Raw genomic sequence first — 21,687 nt, 5'->3', positions numbered from 1 at the left:
AGGTTACTTTGATGTAGTTTATTGATCTTTAGATAGATCTTAAGGACCAGGAAGAGAGTTCACAAAGAGATGGTACATCCTGCCATCCTGCCTCTCCTGTTTACTCCTTTTTATGACCTCTGGGGTTTCCTAAAAGGATTCCTCCTTGCTTCTTCTTTTATTTACTCTGGACTACTATGCATGCTCAAGTAGGAAATAGTTTCTTTGTAGTTAAAAGAATTTCTTCTGATCTGACTTTGTCCCACGTGGGGTTTTTGAAATGCTCAGAGGAAATCTGATTGGTTCTTATGAACACTGTGTAAAAAGTTCTTTCGTGAATAAAACGACCTGGGCTGAGGGGTGGAGAGATAATTATTATTGGCACCTCCTCCCAGAGTCTTGCTGGTCAAGCCTCGTGTGTATTTTATTAATCAGAGTCCAATCCTTCCTTGTTTTGGGAACGCTACACTGGATTATTTGTGGAGCATAGGAATTAGTTCATTTCCCCCCAAAAAATATAGTCCGGCCCACCACATGGTCTGAGGGATGGTGGACTGGCCCACAGCTGAAAAAGGTTGCTGACCCCTGGCATAGACCATTCTGAGCTGGGTGTCTTATCGGCTGGACTCAGTAGGGTGGGTTACCGGTACCCAGGGCAACCCACCCTACTGACCAAATGCCAGTTGATCTGCAGATATTCTTGTGGCTATTGATGGTGAAGCTGCCATTATCTAATAGTCTATTGTTCTCACTCTCTTAAGTGTCTTTCACTACAGACTGTCCTCAAACTCTTCAATCAAAATATCAGAGTCGAACACCTATGAACAAGACAGAATATTAATATTTTGAAACATAATAAGAGAAAAACATATATTGAAAATAGCTGTGATGAAGGAAATCATATTCTGCATCTTTTATTGTTCTTTCTTAAAAAATGCAGCTCTTGCAAAATAAAGCTGAATTGGTCATAAAGTGACAAAAAAAGCTGTTTACTTGGCCGTTTTCCTATGTCGCGAAGCCTGAGATTTCAATTCAGTGAAGGAGGGTCAAGATTAATATTAAGTGATATGCATGGAATTTTAGATATAGCTATATAATCCCTAAAAAGGGACATGGGTGGCGCTGTGGGTTAAACCACAGAGCCTAGGGCTTGCCGCTCAGGAGGTTCGAATCCCCACGACAGGGTGAGCTTCCGTTGCTCAGTCCCTGCTCCTGCCAACCTAGCAGTTCGAAAGCACATCAAAGTGCAAGTAGATAAATAGGTACCACTCCGGCAGGAAGATAAACACCGTTTCTGTGCGCTGCTCTGGTTCACCAGAAGCGGCTTAGTCATGCTGGCCACATGACCCAGAAGCTGTTCACCGGCTCCCGAGGCCAATAAAGCGAGATGAGCATCGCAACCCCAGAGTTGGTCACGACTGGACCTAATGGTCAGGGGTCACTTTACCTTTATATAATCCCTACTGTAGTAAGATAAGACATTTGGAGCAGGCATTTAAATAAAAAAGTTTTTTTATGAACCGCCCTACCAGAGCAGGGAAGCTGCTGATGCCTCCAGAGAGCCAAGAGGGGTCTGGCCAGTTGACGTGGCCCTTGGTGGGTGAATCCCCCTGACACCCTTGGAGAGGAGTGCCAGGCTGGGGTCGCCCCTTGCCCACCACCCTCTGTCCATGCCCACTCACTGTGGGCCTGCGCTGCTCTGCCGCCATCACCAGGACAGGGCAGGGATCCCCACGGAATCCAGTGCCAGGGAGGGGGGGTGCCTGGTAAAGCCTGTGACGTTAACATATAAGAGTGCTGGAGGTGAAATAAACAGGTTACCCAATCAGAACCCAGGGGGTGGAGTCAGAGGGACTATAAAACCAGCTCTGGGAGGGGTGAAGAGAGGAGTTTGTTGGGAGTTGGGTGGTTGGTTGGAGTGGGAGTGAATTGGGATAGAGTCTGTGGGGAGGCTGAGTTAGTATAGCGAAATAAGCTGAGTCAGGAACAGTTAGGAGCTAGGAAGACAAGTCAATATCTGAGAGGTGGTTTAGTGAGTGAGAGCAGGTAGCGGAAGTTATAGGTCTGGATAGGCACCCCATGATTGTAATTGACTGATACCGTTTATGAAACCACAGGCTTGTTAAACTGCAATAAATAAACAGAAGTTTATGTTCCAATTTAAACCTGACTGGACTCAGTATTGTACCAGGTAGGGCCTGGGTGGTGGCAGCAAGAAATCAAGTGGTGGCACAGGGATCAATAGACGGTGAAACGTCCGGTGACCCTGTGTGATCGCCACAACACCCTCTCTGAATATTATGCCTGGGGACATGGCTCCCCTGCCCCCTCCATGCTATGGCACTGGAAACAAGGCAAGTAAGTGTGATGGGAAAGCTCTGTAGCAGTGGTGGTGGAGACCCTAGTGATACATCTTCAGTAACCTAGTGTCAAAGTCAGCCAGAATGTCATTGGATTTTTGGCTGAGCTCTTAATCAGTTCAGGGATTCATTGGGAAGCAGTTGGCCTTGTTAAGAGGTGCTTTGTAAGCTGCTTGGTTCAGCCTGGGCTCCACTTGAGTCCGTTTTGTCCCTCATTTGCCATTGTGAAGTTTTACAATGGATATAACTCTGTTCCTTTTTGGCAAACTTGGCTGAAATTTGCAGGCATGTTATGCCTTGCAGAGTGGATGAAGCCTGCCAAACTACAGACAAGTAAGTCAAGGGGCATTTGGGCTAGCCATTTTTTGAAATGGAGAGAAGAGGAGGGCAGTGAGAAAGAGAGAGGGGAGGGGGAGGGAGAGGGAGAGGGAGAGGGAGAGGGAGAGGGAGAGGGAGAGGGAGAGGGAGAGGGAGAGGGAGAGAGAGAGAGAGGTCTAATTTTTAAAAATCCAGGGTAAAATTGGATAGAATTTGCAAACAAAGCCACCCATGCTGAAAGCACGGATCATTTCAAATTTCAGAAGGACACTTACAGTGTCTTCTCCCATAACTGCAGCCTTTATTGTTCTGGGATGGGTGAAAAGTAATTACTTAATATCCTCTGGTGTTTTGTGGGCAATTAATCTGAAAATCACAAATGTGTTTCCCCCCCCCACCCCAATAAACGTTATTTGCTGATGAATAAGTCCAAGGGCTTTTGTGCAAGGCACCTTTAAAAAGTTTATATTTGTGGGTTATAAAAGGGGTTTGCTTATTTGCTTGACCTGCCAGTCACAACAGAGCTCTCTCTCCCCCATCTCAGCCCCACAGCTCTGGTATTTGATCCCCCTTCTCAGCAGACACTTGCGAGCCACATTTAAAAACAAGCAAGCAAGCAAACAAATGTCTGGATCGGTGAGGCACAACAAAGTACTGTATTTTTCACCCTATAGGATGCACTTTTTCCCCTCCAAAAATGAAGGGGAAATGTGTGTGCGTCCTATGGGGCGAATGCAGGCTTTAGCTGAAGCCTGGAGAGCAAGAGGGGTCGGTGCGCACCGACCCCTCTCGCTCTCCAGGCTTCAGGAGAGCTCTACCGCCAGCCCCACAAGCTCGGGGGACAGCGGGGAGGTGGAACGCCGCCATCCCGTTGTCCCCGACCTGGTTTGGAGGCTGGCAGCGGGCTTCCCCCTCCCCCAGCCACGCAAGCTCCCAGAGCGATGCCGAAGCTGCGTGCAGCTTCTGCATCGCTCTGGGACCCGTTCTGGGGGCTGGGGGAGGGAAGCTCGGGCTTCCCCCACCCCAGCCCCGCGCCTGGGGGGGAAAATAATTTTTTCCCTTTATTCCCCCCCCCCCAAAAAAATCTAGGTGCATCCTATGGGACGGTGCATCCTATAGGGCGGAAAATATGGTACCTCAGGGGTCAACGTTTCACCTTGTGTCACCATGTAAGCCCTAAATCCTTCTGAAGCACCAGAATTTTGCTCAGGGTTCATCCAAATCCTGCGCACATCCTTAATAAATTCGCCTTATTATTCTCTAGCACCTTTGCTAGTGAAAAGCTCTTCTGGTTTCCTTTTTTTTTTTTCAGAGAGAGAAGGGATGCAGAAGCTATTTAGGAATCACTGATCTAAGGCTAGTTGAAAGAGTGCCTGGAGCAGTTTCCAAGTTGACATTTCATTCAGGCCCAAGATGTCATTTTCCGTAGTGCTGCACAAACAAGAGCGCTGGCAGGGGTGGCCATGGAGCGATGGAGGTTCATTCCCACTGCTAAGACGGTACAGCTGGGAATCGGCAAACTGTAACCTGTCAAACAAAGCACTCAGGGTTTCGTCAGAGCCAGTCAAGATTTCAAGTCCTTTTCCAAAAATAAAAAATAAAAATTGCTCATCTTGGGCGCTCATTGCTCATGACAAGGCCTTTCGGTGTGACACGTTGTCAGAGGCAACTGCAAATGCAACACTTTAAGCAGGGAGGGGGCAATCAGCCTAACCTAAGGTCTAGCTTACACTTTAAGCTACTTCCTGAAGTGTCTCTTATGATGGGGGGAAAGGGGTAACAGCTTAGGCCCAGCAGTTCATCACGAAGATGCAGTCATTTTCACTTTGCCACCTCTCACAGACAGTGGCACCATTGCAGAATGTCAGGTCTTCACTAATGATCTTAGCTCTCCCCACTCCGCAGTGGAAATAGCAATATGTGCAATTTCCCTTACTCCAGAGGCTGCTCCATTAGGGCAAATGGGACATTGCTCCACCAAGCTCCTCCTGCCTGCCTTCAGACTTACAACCAGTCCAGGGTTGGGCATGACATGTCACCTTCCTCCTCCATAGTCTCAGCACTGCTCTTGTAGAACTCAGCAGGGAAGAGCGGGCTGGGACAAAACTGGAATTAGCTGTCTCTGCTTTTCCTTGGCTCTGCCTCCACCTACTGTTGGGGATCCCCGACTTCTGCCCTACCAGCCACAATGGGCACCAGCCACCACTGTCCATATTGCAACAAGCCAGCCTTGTATTTGAAGACCCTTCTCTCATTCTGCTGAGTAGAGACCTGGATTTCTGCCTCTGTCTTATTATATCCTCCCCCCCCCCCCCGCATATATCTTTAACCCTGTCCTGCAAAGCTACCCCTGGATTTGAAATCAGTGGAAAGCAAGCTGTTGCAGGGCATGCAAAGATGACCAGAGCAAAGTTTTCCATGCTGCACAATAGCAGTTGACAACAAAAACAGCAACAAGCATGTTATAGCACTTTCAACTTTTCAAAATAGGGATTGTCAGGGAACTGCCATCGGAGCCAGAGGCGGAGGGAAGGCTCCAGAGCGATGCCGGAGAGGGTCCCAGAAGGGAGAGAGGCAGCCCATCTGCTGGGGAAGGAAATCAGCGTAACACCAGTGGTGAAGGGAGGCAGATGGGGGAATCGGAGAGGAGGCTCCAGGACTCCTCGCCGGAGACCAGCGGGGAGAGCACGGGTCCTCCGCTGCCCACACCCTCCCTGTGCAGAAGACTTCCGCACAGGGAGAGTAGGAGGAGACTTGGCATCAAAGAACTTCTTTGCTGGAAGAAGTTCAAGAAACACCCACTGACGGATTCTGCCATCGACTCAGACAGCCACGAGTGAAGGGCTGTCCAGAGAGAAAGGGTTCAACCAGGCAACTTAGCCGGGAGTGGCGGCAACTTACGCACTAGCAACCCCCTAGAACCATTACAGGGATGTTGGAGAGTTCCAACAAAAGCAGGAGCAGAAATTGCCAGTATGCGCTTATTTGTCTCAAATCTGTAATGGAAATCAATCCAATGTATACAACTGGTACTGGCAGTTATTGATATGTAATCAATTACGTACTTCCCCGTGGTCACTATTTGCATTGCATTTCCTTTGCACTGAAGTAAACAGGGTGGAATAATGCGATGACAATGTAATTTACATATTACATAATTAATTACACTAGTTACATAAGCAATTACATGAGTTACATAATGTCACTGCACTGTGCAGCAAGATAAGAAATGTGATTTTGGGCAGAAGATGAATTGCAGCGGAACAGAAGCGGGGCTGGAAGTGATGAATACAGGGCAGAATGCAAAACAATGCCTTCTTGCATCCCTAGTCCAGAGTACTTTCCATATACCATATGCAAAAACCATGTAATACAGGGATGGGGAACCTGTGGCTCTCCTGGGGCTGCTGGACATCAGCCTTGACCATTGGCCATACTGTTTGCAGAGATTTTCATGCCCAGTAGTTCAACATACAAATTATGTACAGCTTAACACTGCCTTGCAGTAGCTACTCATGGTATCTCAGATGAGTTCCATGCATATCTACTATCTAAAGTCCTTTCCCAAAGAAATGCATTTTCTTTTCTTTTCTTTTCTTTTCTTTTCAGAGCATACAAAAAACAAAAATCCAGCTGAAACAACTTTCATCTTTATAATGACAACTGAGGAGCCCGGTAGGGCCTTCTTCATCTAAATGTCATGTTCGCAGCAACTGAGTCTACCTTTTATTGACTCTCAGGCCCTTAAGGATCTTCAAACAAACTGCCGTGGAGGACAGGCATAAGGGGTCAGTGAACAGGTCTGACACGGCTCAGGTTATCATTATGAAGCCGTGAACATGAGGATCAAGGATGACAGAGGAATCAAATAAGAAGAGGATCAAGGGCAACAGGTGAACCAAACCAGAAGGTCCTCACTCTTAAGATGACGGCCTAGGAATGTGGTTCAACATAGAGCAGACACTTCAAAATCGGAAGGTATCAGGTTCAATCCATAGAACCTGTGCATTTCCTGGGCTCCTCCGGATGGCCTGCTTATTTAGCCTTTAGCTGGACTTGCTTGCACAAAGCTTACATGGCAGCTAGGCTACGTCTGGTCTTTAATGAACATTTGTTCTGTTTTGCTTGCACACAGCTTACACAGTGGTTAAACTATGTCCAGTCATCATTGAGAGTTCATCATTATTTGTTTTCAGAAAAGTTACACAACAATGAGCACTCTTTCCGAATTTATCCTGATTTGCTTTCTGGGGTGCTTATACATTTTCCTATAAATTATCAATTCATCTCACACATTTCGGTGCATTTTCCATCACTAACTGCAGAAAGTCATTTTCCCCTCAATGCACTAGGATGATAGAGCACTTACATTTCCTGCAAAATAGTGACAGTCTGGATGCAGCCCAAGTCATTAATCTCCCAACCCCAAAGAGACAAAATGAAGGGTCCAGGATCACAGGGAGAGCCTTATTTTCCACTATGAACACAATGGGACACAACTGGGTTTTGTTTTTGCTTTTTTTTTAAGGGAGAAAAGATGGTGGGAAAACTTTTGGTCACCACATATTAGACCAAAGTAGGGTTGGGTGGATCAGTCGGTACCCAGTTTGAATCATGTTTGCATGTGCTGTACTTGATAGTAGCCAAAAGGGCCAAGAAGCATACCCAATAAAAATATGTCATTGCTTTTGGCGTTTGGCTAGAACAATAAGCTTTTTAACTGAAAAAAACAGTACTTAAAAAAATGTTTTCATGTGGTTCTTCATAAATTCCTTCCATTGTGTTTCTCTATAAATTTGTGATTAAAAAAAAGTCTGTATAGAATTTCATATTTAGAAAAATATATAAATACATATTCAATAAAAAAATATTATTCTGTACTATATAATGAATTTGCAAGGCAGTTTCCATGTTGCAGTCCTCATGGACTGCAATAGGTGGCTGTAGCAACTCCAGTATGGTGACAGAATATCAGAACAGCAAACAAACAAGTGAGCAGGTGAGCTGTTTAAGTATCAGTGGAACAGGGTTTAAAGGGTTAAAGGAAGGTGCTTCAGAGAGTAGTTTGGATCATCCATAAGCAGGATGAGTAGCAAGATTCTGGGGGCCAGAGCACCGCTCCATCTCCTCTAGACCTAACGCTGTTTGCAAAAAGGCACTTAGCTGGACCATAAAGAAGGCTGATCGCCAAAGAATTGATGCTTTTGAATTATGGTGCTGGAAGCAACTCTGGAGAATCCCATGGACTGCAAGAAGATCAAACCTCTCCATTCTGAAGGAAATCAGCCCTGAGTGCTCACTGGAAGGACAGATCCTGAAGCTGAGGCTTCACTACTTTGGCCACTTCATGAGAAGAGAAGACTACCTGGAAAAGACCCTGAGGTTGGGAAAGATGGAGGGTGCAAGGAGAAGGGGATGACAGAGGACGAGATGGTTGGACAGTGCTCTCGAAGCTACCAGCAAGAGTTTGACCAAACTGTGGGAGGCAGTGGAGGACAGAAGTGCCTGGCGTGCTCTGGTCCATGGGGTCACGAAGAGTTGGACACAATTAAACAACAAAAGCATTCCACTGCCCCTATTGATGGGTGCAGAAAAAGCAAGGCTGGCAAAGTAGGTTTGGAACCTACAACAGACACCTCTAGCCAGACATCTCCTGTCAAAGTATCCAGCTATATCCATGGGATTTCATCCAACCTGTTAATAATACAAAGAAGCTGTTTTTATTGGAATACAGTACTTCATAATATGACTTAAGATGAAGCATTCCTGAGCTTCTCTTAATATGTGGGCAATAGAGACTATGATAGTTCGCTCTACTACTTTTATCATCAAAGGAAAGCCATTAAGGAAAGCCTGCCAGTGAGCAAATTGCACCTGCAGCCAGCACTGGCCCAGCCATGAGGCACACCGAAGCCGTTGCCTCAGATGTGGGATCCAGAAAGGTGGCACATCCCACCTCCACCTGACTCTGCTGCCAGGGGTGGACCTTGGTGATATGGTGCCCTGTGCTAGGACAACATTTAACAGCCCAGCCCAAAGCCATCTTCCCAAAGGGAGGCACCAGGCTTTGGGAAGGAGGCTTGAGGACTCTTGACAGGGTCCTAGAGTCCTCCTTTCTCCTGCCCAAAGCTGGGCAAGCAGTAACTAGACTTTGGAAAGGAGGAAGGAGGACTATGGGACCCTGTCAGGAGCCCTCAAGCTTCCTCCCCAGAGCTTTTCATAGAATCACTGTAGAGTTGGAAAGTGCCATGAGGGTCGTCTAGTTCAACGCCCTGCAATGTAGAACTATTTTGCCCAATGTGGGGCTCGAACACAAGACTCTGAGATGAAGAGTCTCATGCTCTACCAATTGAACTATCTTAAGCCTTAGCTCTAGAGGGACGCAGGTGGCGCTGTGGGTTAAAGCCTCAGCGCCTAGGACTTGCCGATCGAAAGGTCGGCGGTTCGAATCCCTGCGGCGGGGTGCGCTCCCGCTGCTCGGTCCCAGCGCCTGCCAACCTAGCAGTTCGAAAGCACCTCCGGGTGCAAGTAGATAAATAGGGACCGCTTACCAGCGGGAAGGTAAACGGCGTTTCCGTGTGCGGCTCTGGCTCGTCAGAGCAGCGATGTCACGCTGGCCACGTGACCCAGAAGTGTCTCCGGACAGCGCTGGCCCCTGGCCTCTTGAGTGAGATGGGCGCACAACCCCAGAGTCTGTCAAGACTGGCCCGTACGGGCAGGGGTAAAGGTAAAGGTAAAGGTACCCCTGCCCGAACGGGCCAGTCTTGACAGACTCTGGGGTTGTGCGCCCATCTCACTTAAGAGGCCAGGGGCCAGCGCTGTCCGGAGACACTTCCGGGTCACGTGGCCAGCGTGACAAAGCTGCTCTGGCGAGCCGGCACCAGAGCTGCACACGGGCAGGGGTACCTTTACCTTTATCAGTTTATTTCCTGCAATCTGGAAAAGGCAGATTGTCCTGACCGGAAGCCCAGCAAATGATTCAGCCTTTGTGGTGTAAAAAGGAGCTCGCATTCCCACCCACTCACCCCAGGAGCCAAGGAGTAACTCAAATGCAGCGTTCCACAATGGGACTCTCAATATGCTTAATTACAACCGCATGCAGGGAACAAAGCCTTGTTTACAGCTTCATGTTTGTCTCAGTCACAATCATCCATGCCCTGATTCATGTAGGTGAGTACAGGGATAGAACAATCAAATCATCAGAAATTCTGGAACAAATTGGAAACAGAATAAAACTGCAGAGCTTTGAAAAATTGAAAAATAAAGTGCGAGATTGGCTCCATTATTATCAAATAATGGAGGCATACAATTTGGACAAAAAAGTTGGTTTCCATGTGGAAAAATTCAAATTGGAAACAGAATTGTTAGATTCAAAAATTAAGAACTTGTCAAGAATGTATAACTTGCTGTTGAAATGGAACACTCAGGATGAAATGGTGAAATCTGCTATGATAAAATGGGCACAAGACGTTGGACATAACATAATGATGGCTGACTGGGAACAGTTATGGACCACAGGTATGAAATTTACGGCATGTAATGCCCTAAGAGAGAATTTAATGAAAATGATTTACAGGTGGTACATGACACCAGTCAAGCTTGCAAAAATTTATAATTTACCTGACAATAAATGTTGGAAATGTAATGAGACTGAAGGTACATTCTTTCACCTTTGGTGGACATGCCCAAGGATTAAGACATTCTGGGAGATGATCTATAATGAAATGAAAAAGGTACTTAAATATACCTTTCTGAAGAAACCAGAGGCCTTTCTCCTGGGCATGGTTGGCCAATTGGTGCCAAAGAAAGACAGAATCTTTTTTATGAATGCAACAATAGCAGCAAGAATACTCATCGTGAAGTATTGGAAGACACAAGTTTTACCCACCCGGGAAGAATGGCAGATGAAGTTGATGGACTATATGGAACTGGCGGAAATGACTGGCAGAATCCGAGACCAGGGAGAAGAGTCGGTGGAGGAAGACTGGAAAAAGTTTAAAGATTATTTACAGAAATACTGTAAAATCAATGAATGTTAGAAAAATGTTGGAATGAAGTTATAGGGCTTTAGTAGAAATGTTACAAGGAACTAAGTGCAAATAGATTACTAATGTATTAAAGGGAAAAAATAAGGTTAGAATATGTTAAGATAAATTACAGGACAGAAAACAGAGGAAGAAGGAAAGGAATTGCTGAAACAGTTAACTGAAGTGGAATACAAAAAGGGAGGTGTTGAAATTATTGGATGTGTTTTAAATTGTTTTTGTTTGTTTTGTTAGTTTAATGTCTTAGTGTTAGTGTTATGTAGTGTCTTTGTTTTTGTATTGTATTGTATTGTATTGTTTTAATTTTCTTTCCTTTGTAGTGTTTAAAAAAGAAATTTTGCCAAAATATATCAAACAAAACCAAATAAAGATCCATGACTATAAAATTACTAGTAACTGTATCGCATTATAGAACGCCAGGCGCAGAAAGCAAACTTATAAATTTGCTAAAATTAGGCCCAGGTGAGTTTTACACGCAGCAGCAGAATATTTAGGCACCTTGGAAGAGGTGGATGTGTTCTGATCCGAAGGAAGCAAGATAAAATTTACACTATAGAAGAACATGACTTATCGATTCTATCTCTTCAGTTTCACTGGGACTTTTGCATTGACAATGTACATTTTTTTCCTTTGTGCAACAACCTTCCAGGCAGAGGGCCTTCTCGGTAGTGGCACCTGCCCTGTGGAACGCCCTCCCATCAGATGTCAAGGAAATAAACAACTATCAGACTTTTAGAAGGCATCTGAAAGCAGCCCTGTTTAGGGAAGCTTTTTATGTTTGAAGTTTTATTATGTTTTTAATGTTCTGTTGAAAGCCGCCCAGAGCGGCTGGATAAACCCAGCCAGATGGGCGGGGTAGGAATAATAAATTATTATTATCAGGGCTGTGTTATACTCAGTCCCACTTCCTACGCCTGCAAAGGTTAGGGGGTGGACATACCATTTCATTTTTAATCAGTGCCTGTCTCGTAACATCTTGCTGGAATCTTGTAGCCTTTCATATCACAAATGTTCTGGTTTATTTCTTTTAATCTTACTTTTGTTGACTTGTAGCACAAGAGTGCCACACCAGTTGGCAAAAATGTCTTGACACTGGAGAAGCACCATAGAGCACTAGGAAAGCAGAGTCAGATATGGATGGTCCAGTATAAATCTACCACTAATTTGTATCAATAGCATGTTGCAGATGAAATAAAAAATTTAAGGTCATATATATATATATATGACCTTAAATTTTTTATTTCATTATTGGTAAATGTTCATAAATCTACCAATCTAGCACGTACATAGATATGTGGACCACATGTCTGGAGCAGCACAGTAAGACTGCCCTGAAACCATTTTGACTCCCAAACTGACCAAATATTTTCTCTGCAAGGAGGGAGGGAGGGAACCTTCCCATTGTCTCAGGAATTGGGTAATCACCATCTCAAAGGAATGGCCAGACTATCAGGAAAGGCAATCAGATAAGGCATTATCAGATGACCTGGCAGGCAGGAAAAACAACAACATTCAAATTTATGTTGTAGACCCGCCTTTTCTGTGATGTAGGTATGATGTTTGTGGGGGGTGGTCTTGGGTTACACCTCTTCTGTGATGTATCTATGATGTATGGATGGGTGGTCTTGAGCTCCAGGGCAGGGAATTAAAAATGTCTATATAAGGGCAGACACACCTTGGTTCTGGGTTCTCCTCCTTTTTCCTGCATGTGAGGGGAGCACCCTTTTGCAACAGTTCAATAAAGATCAAGCTTACGAGCTGCTTTGCTTCTCAATATTCTCTGGTTGGCCTCTGTTATTTTCTCCGACTGATTGAGAACCTACAAAGGACTCTATAAGGGCTCTTGTGTCCCCCACAAGGGAATAAGAGCAGATTTTGTTTATTACACAGAATAAACCCACAAAGAACTAAAAAATAAAAAGGCACATCTGGGCATTATTGGAAATTAAAAACGAAGAACAGCTTTGCAGACCCAGCCAGTGCTATCAGAGAAGACCACAGCTGGGAGGAATGGCCGGCTGAGCAGCCAAAGAAGCATCAGTGTCCAGCCAGCAACTGCCCAAGAGTGCCAGGTGCTGATGCCAGCATTCCTGCAGGACTGGCATTCCTTACCCAGAGTTTCTATGTGGCAGCCATATTCAAACCCAAAGGCTGACTGATCTGAGTTATTAAAATGACCCTCCAGGAGTAAGGACACAAGACGAGCTTGCTCCATCAGCTTAGTTGGCCAACTAGACCACCATCCTGTCTTCACAGTGGCCAACCAGGTATTGGTGCTTCTCGGTGGGAGACAGGCCTCTCCTGGCACCAGTCTGGAGCACATAGCACAGCATTCACCCTTCCAGACGTCTAAGCATGACATGCATCCGAAAATGCATGCACGTAGTTGTGCTTTGAGGCCCCCAGGATCCCACTCCCCTTGAAATAATTTCACACTGACACTTAATTTAATTTAAATTTTGGGCAAATTTTGGCCACAACTTTATTTAATACAACCATGTGAGCGGTATGGGCTTACGCATTGGCTCCAAACTACCATAACTGACTCCACCTTTCTGATTGGTAGTCCAAAAGGATAAAACAAACAAGGGAGCAACATCGATGAAGACCAACCAAAGCTCACCCCGGGGTTCCTGTGGTCCTGGCATGGCCCTAGCCCCTCAAGCGGACTTTGGATGAGATCCAGGACCCCCAGATTCCTTTACCGGAATACCCTGTTCCTGGAGGGGCAGGTGATGGCCACACCTCACCTCCCCCACATTTCAATGAGCCAATGCCTAACAGCCACCTTACAAGTTGTGACGATTGCTGAGGGGGTAGGCGGAAACCAAGTGGCTATAGCCAATCTGCCAAATGGGGAAAAAAATCCTACCCAGCCCCTGTTCCAAAACAGGTGACCCAAACCAAAGCAAGGCCAAAGCAACAATGCCTAACAGAAAGGGAGGGATGCGGGTGTTTGGCAGTGTGAAGGAAGTGCCCCCAATTACATTGCGCTGCCATTCTTAACAGCCCCTGGGATCACGCCACTCTCAGGCAATTGGCCTCAGACAGCCTGGCGTGATCCCAGGGCTATGGCTAGGGCTGGGGTTACACCCCTCCCTCTAAATTAACCCTTAGTGTGCCCTGAGTGCCTGTGCACAACCAGTACCCTCAATTAGGAGGATCTCATTAAACAGCAGAGCCCTAGCAGAAGCTGAGACTGCAGACGCGGGGCATCTGAGTTGAGTTATTTATTCACAGGATCCAAATAAAGAACAGAACAATCATGGTGTGTCTCTCTTCTCTACCGAGAGAGAAACAAGAGTCAGAACAAAGAGAGCGGAAGTGGTGCGCAGTGTCTTCCATTCTCGCACTTCCGAAGCATGGAATGTAAACACACAGAGCACGTGATCTAATAGTCACACACTCAGCAACAGGAGAGAATGAAAATACTGACACCAGGTGCCTATGGCAAGCCTGTCATGAAAGCTCTCTGCCCTCCTGCAGTTTCCAGTAACTGGTTTTCAGAAGCATGGTTGCCTCCAATGGTGGAGGAAAAACACAGCCATCATGGCTAGCAGCCACTGGTTGCCTTGGTCCTCTGTGGATAAGTCTCATCTTCTTTAGAAGCCATCCCAAGTGGTGGCCTCTTGCCAGGTGGCCTCTTGATGAGGCCCTAAGCTACTGAAGGTAATGGGGCACTTTATATGTCCAGCTGTCCTTTGTCAACAACAAATGGTTGCTGTTTTTTGTTTTGAATATATGCTACATGGTAATTTAAGGACCTAATAGGTATCTAAAGCCATTTGCACATAACAAAATGTGTATTTTATCAAAGTAATTGTTGAACTGAAATACAATTAAGAAGTACATTAATAGTGAAATACAATTAAGAAGTATATTAACAGTGAAATAATTATTCAGCTTGAGAACCAAGGTACCACTGTATATAGAAATGAGCAAATCACTGATATTTTAGGGAGCAGGCTAGCAGGCGGGGCCCATTACTTACATCATAGGAGCCTACACAACACAAAACACTGTATATAGGTTTTATTTTATTTATTTGTTATCTTATATTTTGGAAATGTACATCCAGTTGTTGTTGTTTTCTTTCATTTTTTGGGGCCCCCAAGAGAGTGGGGCCCTAAGCTACAGCTCGTTTAGCTTATACATAAATCTGGCCCTGCCTCTTGAGAGTGAATTTTACAGTTTGACTAAGTGCTGTCCTATCTGCTTTGAATCTTCCAGCATTCGACTCCGTCAAATGTCCCCGAGTTGTTTACACAGCATGAAGCATCCATGTGACTTGAGAAATCGAAGGCTGGAAGAATCCTTTTCTTATAATGCCATCTCTCAATACACCAGGTTACATTAAGAGCCATCCAAAACAAGGGCTTTATCTAATGAAGGATTGCCAAAATGTCACCTTTGATTTACTGCAGGGGGAGAAAGTAGATCCTATCCATTACACTGAGGTATTAAGTGCTAGTTCTGACAAATAGACTTAGGAGGTTAAGCATCCCTGTGAAGGAAGCCTTTCAATCAGGAAACAAAGGACATTGTTTTGTAGAAGACCCATTGAAGTGAACATGAACAGCACTACTGATGTTGTAGCAGCAGCAATAACGACAGCAACACTTGCACTCTGTAAGTGGAACCCGAAATAAAATGTTGCCGTATCAATCACTTCTCTTCAGGTTTCCAGCCAGTCAGCTATGTCATTTCTCAGGATACTCCATTCCATTCCTCCATCCACCCAGTTTTCCATTATCAGTCACTTCGTCACTAATCCATGGACTGGTTTTTTGGGTTGTTCTTTTTTTCGAAGGGGTGATTCTTTTATTGGGGTGGATGTGCTTTAGATGTAAGGAGTGGATGTGACCTTTTAAAAACATCTCACAACATTTAAGAACACCTAAGAGCATCTAAGGGACTCAGGTGGCGCTGTGGTCTAAACCACAGAGCCTAGGGCTTGCCGATCAGAAGGTCAGCAGTTCGAATCCCCATGAAGGGGTGATCTCCCATTGCTCGATCCCTGCTCCTGCCAACCTAGCAGTTCAAAAGCATGTCAAAGTGCAAGTAGATAAATAGGTACTGCTCTGGTGGAAAGGTAAACGGCATTTCCGTGCGCTGCTCTGGTCCACCAGAAGCGGCTTAGTCATGCTGGCCACATGACCCGGAAGCTGTTCGCCGGCTCCCTCGGCCAATAAAGCAAGATGAGTACCGCAACCCCAGAGTTGGCTACAACTGGACCTAATGGTCAGGGGTCCTTTACCTTTAAGAGCATCTAAAAAGAATCACATACCCTCACAGATAAAAAGTTAAGAATTTCCAGGAACCATATCTTATAGCCATCAAATTTATGGGTAAACAAGAATGTTTTAAAGTTCTTCCTAAACATTAACAATAAGAGAGGGAGACACATCGAACCAGGAAATACCAGAAATTTAACCTCACTAGCAAAACATTCTTTTTGGTCTGAAGTTGTTATCCCCCTCAATTTTGCATTGGTGAAATCCTTGATATTTGCAGGTGTTTGTATGCATTTAAATGATTTTTTCTGTTATGTGGGGATTAATAGCAGGAAAACAAAAGTGGATTTGCAAGCCCCTGTGATTGCCAAGAGACTTGTACTTTGAGCCTGGAAGGATAAATGCCAACCATCTATTATGCAATAATCTGAAGACCTTAATGCCCTGGTTACCTTTGAACATATTTCATATAGACATCAAATTTGTGCAGTTACCTATTTGGACATCTGTATGGCTATTATTAACTCATGCTCTGGTGGTTGTTATATTTGTAATGTGAACTGATGGTGGTTTTCTGTTACTATATACGTATTATTTCTTCTTCTTTTTCTTCCATATTTACATATATATTTGTTATGGTACATTAGCACAATATTGCAAACAAAATAATAATAGCAACAACAACAACCTGGGACCTTGTGCATGCAAGAAAGATGCTCTACCTGGCAAGTATTAACCGCTCTCAATCTTAACCTGATAACTGTCCTGGTTTTTAATTTGTCTGAATTAATTTTAAGATGTATTTTAATTAATTGATGCCTGTTTTTATGTATACTGTGTTATTTATATGATGTTAGCCGCTCTGACCCCGGCTCCAGCTGGAGAGGGCGGGGTACAAATATTATCATCATCATCATCATCATCATCATCATTACCACTGAGCTAAAACACCTTCTGAGCATATAAACTGGTCCATCAAACAAAGCATTATCTACTCTGATGTGAAACGAAGGCTCTGCAGGACCCAGGTTCTAATCACCTGCTAGCTGACATCTCTTTAATTGCAGATTCCACAAATTGGACCTGGGGCTTTCTGTATGCAAAGCACATCTCTTCCACTGAGCATAAACCCCACATTGGTCCCTGCTCCCTCGTGCAAGAGAATTATCAATATCTCCGATGGATTTTGCATCCCAAATTGACGCACAAAAACTGGCCCAGTTTCTGTCACCGGCATTCATTTGTGTCAGCTTCAGCACAGAAGAAAAGAAAATGCAACCTTTTTCTTCTGCTAGCGGGCTTGGCAGTGCGGAGGGAAATCTGCCTGACTTTCCAAAGGCCACCCCCAACACACACCAAACAGCCGCTAATCGATATGTCCTTAACTCTTCAAACAAGGTTTGAACAAGGAACCAGAGAGGAGTAACTACTGCTGCTAATCGTGCCTGTAATGAGAGAGGCTCAGAAGAGAGTCCCATGGTAGCACCTTGCAGGCACCGCGGCAAATAATTGAATCCATGGAAGATGCCGCCAGACTGAAGCGAAAGACAAACCAGGCAGAAAATGCTCTCATATTATTAATTACATTTGTATCCTGTTCTTCCTCTCAAAGGAGTCCAGGGTGGCAAACACACAAGCAAAAGAACGCAACAGTTGTTGGTATCCGGCAGTCTTGGAGGAGGAGAACACCTTTGGGGTGAAGTCAAACGGTTGGAGAGAGACAGTACCGGCTGTGGCTGTAGAGACTGGTGGAGCTGGGGCAGATGGAGGCATCTGATTGTGCTGTTGCTGATGCACCACGTCACTTCCTCTCTTTGTGCTCCTCCCAGCAGTCATTCCTCCTCTGGTCATTACTGTGGATGCATGACCTGACTGTCAGTCCAAGGCATGGATCCAGCCCAATCGCCTTCTAAATCCAGCCCATGGACGGTCCTGGAATCAGCATGTTTTTACATGAGTAGAATGTGTGCTTTTATTTAAAATGCATCTCTGGGTTATTTGTGTGGCATAGGAATTTGTTCATATATTTTTTTTCTAAAATATAGTCCCCCAACAAGGTCTGAGGGACAGTGGACCGGCCTCCTGCTGAAAAAGGGATTCCCATATAGTAGGGCTGATGTTGCCAGCCTTCACTGTAACACAGAATTGGTCTGCCAAGAGGCCTGGTGTTTAAAGCCAGCTCTCCACAGAGCACATCCTTCTTTCTTTTTCTTTTTGTATGTAATTTTTATTAAGTTTTCTGTTTTTCAATTTAAGATACTCATTTTACATCCCTAAGATATCAATGACTTCCCTTCTTCTCTTTCCATGGTTCATTTTACATATCATAAATCTCTTCATATTTTACAAAAACTATACCATTCAGTATTCCTTTATTGCATCCATCAAAACTTATTACACTGTTGAATTAATCTTAATGCTTGCAGCGTTTTCAGGTGTACAAAAATATTTCGCATATATTCAATAAACATTTTCCAGTCTTCTTTAAACGTATCTTCTTGTTGTTCTCTTATTCTATATGGTAAGTCTGCAAACTGTGCATATTCTGTTAACTTAAGTTGCCATTTTTCCTTAGTTGGGACCTTGCTCGTTTTCCATTTTGGGGCTAAGAAAACACGGGCTGCAGTAGTAGCATACAGAAATAACCTTTTTTGACATCTGGGAATTTCCGTCTGAGTTATCCTCAACAGAAAGGACTCTGGGGTTTTGGGGAAAAGAAGAGTACTTTTAAGCATCCCCCCCCCAATTCATTATGGATCACTTCCCAATACTCTTTTACCCTTTCCACAGAACACGTTGTGACGTTAACATATGAGAATGCTGGAGGTGAAATAGTTAAACAAGTTCCCCAATCAGAACCCAGGGGGTGGAGTCAGAGGGACTATAAAACCAGCTTTGGGAGGGGTGAAAGGGGAGTTCGTTGGGAGTTGGGTGGTTGGTTGGAGGGGGAGTGAATTGGGATAGAGTCTGTGGGGAGGTTGAGTTAGTGTAGAGAAATAAGCTGAGTCAGGAACAGTTAGGGGCTAGGAAGACAAGTAAATATCTGAGAGGTGGTTTAGTGAGTGAGAGCAGGTAGCGGAAGTTATAGGTCTGGATAGGCACCCCATGATTGTAATTGACCGATACCGTTTATGAAACCACACGCTTGTTAAACTGCAATAAATAAACAGAAGTTTATGTTCCAATTTAAACCCTGACTGGACTCAGTATTGTACCAGGTAGGGCCTAGGTGGTGGCAGTGAGAAATAAAGTGGTGGCACAGGGATGAATAGACAGTGAAACGTCCGGGGACCCTGTGTGATCGCCACACACGTCCTTGGACATTCTGCCATCTCTGTTCTGTGGACATAACCATGTCAGCATAGACATCACTGAGACATGAGGATGTGCATCCTCACAAAGAAACAAACAAAAATATATATTCATTATTTTGAAGCACCTTTCAGAAACAAATCAAACTTTGGCCCTCTTCTGCTGAAGTTTTTTTCATGTTGAAAGTAACAAGCAACATGTTGAAAGTAACAAGCAACATTAGAACGGGCCTTTTCAGTGGTGACTCCCTGCTTGTAGAATGCTCTCCCTCTTGGAGGTTCACCCAGTAACATTGTTACATATTTTCAAGTGTCAGGCAAAAACATTCCTTTTTAATCAAGCCTCAGGCTTTTAACTATCTGTGGCCTTTTTGCATGGGTTGGATGTTTTAATGTAGGTTTGTTTCTGTTTTTTTAAAAAATAGAATTGTCATATATATAATGCAGGTGTGTGTGTAGTGGAGGGTATGTGTTGTTTGCTTAAAATATTGTGAGTTGCTTTGACTTGCAATGGCGAAATAGTGACTAGTAAATTTAATAAACAATAAGAAATAATAAGAACTGGGATAGCTCAATCGGTAGAATGCGGGACTCTGAATTTCAGGGTTGTGGGTTTGAGTCCCACATTGGGCAAAAGATTCCTGCAATGCAGAGGGTTGGACTAGATGACCCTTGTGGCCCCTTCCAACTCTCCGAATAATAAGTCTAGCCTTGAAGCTCACAACTATAACATGACAATACCCTGAAGGGTTTGCTTTGCAAAGAGAATCGGGCACCTTTAAGCGGATAAAAATTAGTGGGTGGGGGCATTGCCAATATCTTACACATTTCCTCAGAATGGAGAATTCCTCTCTTCTCTGGCTGCAATCTCCCTTGGACAAAACTACAAGGGCATAAAAACCACAGGGAAAAAAGACACCCCAGCAACATTAACTATGATGTATGATACAGGCCAGTGTTTATGAAACATTTTAATGAACACCAGGAAGCCACATAATATGATTATTGGTGCCATTAGGCTTTTATTTATGCCGAACAAATCGTTGAGCCAAGGAACTGGCACTCGGTTTGGGGATTACGGCACTCCGGAGATCCCTGCTGGGACATAGCCGCAGTTGCAACAGGTTAGCGAACGAGGCTGTAAGTCATAGAGCTCTTTCCACTGAATGCTGGACGTTAAATAATTTAAAGGCAAGTTTCGGAAACGAGAAATACACGCTGCTAACCGCGCAAGCGATAAAAATAAATGATGGCGAGGGTAAATCAAGGCCACATCAAGCCCTTGCATTTCCCTTTGGCCCAGCTTCCCCACTGCCATTTAAATCCTGGTTCTCAAAGATTTGCAGGGCAAGCTTCTCTAAGGCCCCATCTGCAAGATATACTTTGGCTTCCTCCAAATCCTGGGAACTGAGAGCAGAATATGAGTCTCCAAACAATGCTCAGCACCCTTGGCAAAACTACAGCTTCCAAAATTATTTAGGGGAAGGTATGGCTGTTTCAATGTATGACGTGGTCCAAGTAAGATTTGCCTCAAGTTGCAACGTGACACTTGCAGGTGACAGTGATCCTTCCAGTACACAAAAGACCTCAAAATATATGTCCCCTCGAAAATGGTCAATGCACAAAAGAGTGTTTGCTCTTTCTTCTCAGTTCCTGTTTGTGCTGGCCCACACTTTAGAGACACCCAGATTTCATCAGATGCCAGGTTCGGACGCCCATCGTCTCATCTGTTTTGAGCAGAAGCCCAAAGAGCTGGCTCGTGCCTTTTATCCCATTGGCTGGGGATGCACCGCATGGGAGACTTTCCCACACCATTTTGTGGCCCTGTCTCTTTTTGTGCTCTTTTGTGTTATGCCATGTCCCGCAACAACCATTTGTTCTCATGCCACATCCAGCCACTTTGTGACTGGCTCACAGAACGCTTTCGCAAACTTCCCAAACGCACCAGGGCAAACTGTAGTTATATGGCACCCTGTGCGTGTCGGGAGGTTAATGCCTGAAAGTTGTTGCTGTTGCTGAATGCCTGAATAACAACAACAAATACTTTATTGTGGTCCAAAACCCACAAGATGAAGTTCAGGGCATATAAAGTTCATTAAAAGCATGCAGACTACTAGGATAAATCGTAACACTATGCTTGTTTCTGACTTCTGTCTAATGCAAATGGATCTCTGACCCTGGCCAACTCAGAGGTAGCATTTGTGTTAGAAATCCATCTTCTTGCCCGCCAGTGCTGCTGTACAGAAAGGCACAAAGGAAACAGGTTAAATAAAGTAAAGTGAATTTAAGACACTGTGTGTGTTGTGGGCCCTGCTTTTCTTCCCACCAGCCACTACTTCTCCACCCTTACTTTTCTATCAACGTGGGTTGCTTCCATGTTGCCCCACCCCCACCTCCAGCTATAAGACAAGAAAACAAAAGGGCTGCTTGAAATCTGGGA

The 21,687-nt window shown here is 44.7% G+C and overlaps 1 protein-coding gene and 1 long non-coding RNA gene across 3 annotated transcripts in view; one reads left to right on the top strand and one right to left on the bottom strand.

Moving 5' to 3' along the window:
* LOC309359497 (transmembrane protein 132D-like) overlaps positions 1 to 21,687 on the bottom strand; it is a 461,903-nt gene that overhangs the window by 236,488 nt on the left and 203,728 nt on the right. The window lies entirely within an intron of this gene.
* On the top strand, positions 1,824 to 19,127 carry LOC309359655. Its single transcript, XR_014163900.1, has 2 exons — positions 1,824 to 1,887; positions 18,864 to 19,127. It is a non-coding gene; the product is annotated as an uncharacterized lncRNA (long non-coding RNA).

Source organism: Podarcis melisellensis (assembly GCF_964234715.1).
Source record: "Podarcis melisellensis genome assembly, chromosome: 16".
Classification (NCBI taxonomy): Eukaryota; Metazoa; Chordata; class Lepidosauria; order Squamata; family Lacertidae; genus Podarcis; species Podarcis melisellensis.
The sequence above is the reverse complement of the archived record's forward strand: the minus strand, read 5'-3'. Positions and strand labels throughout refer to the sequence as shown.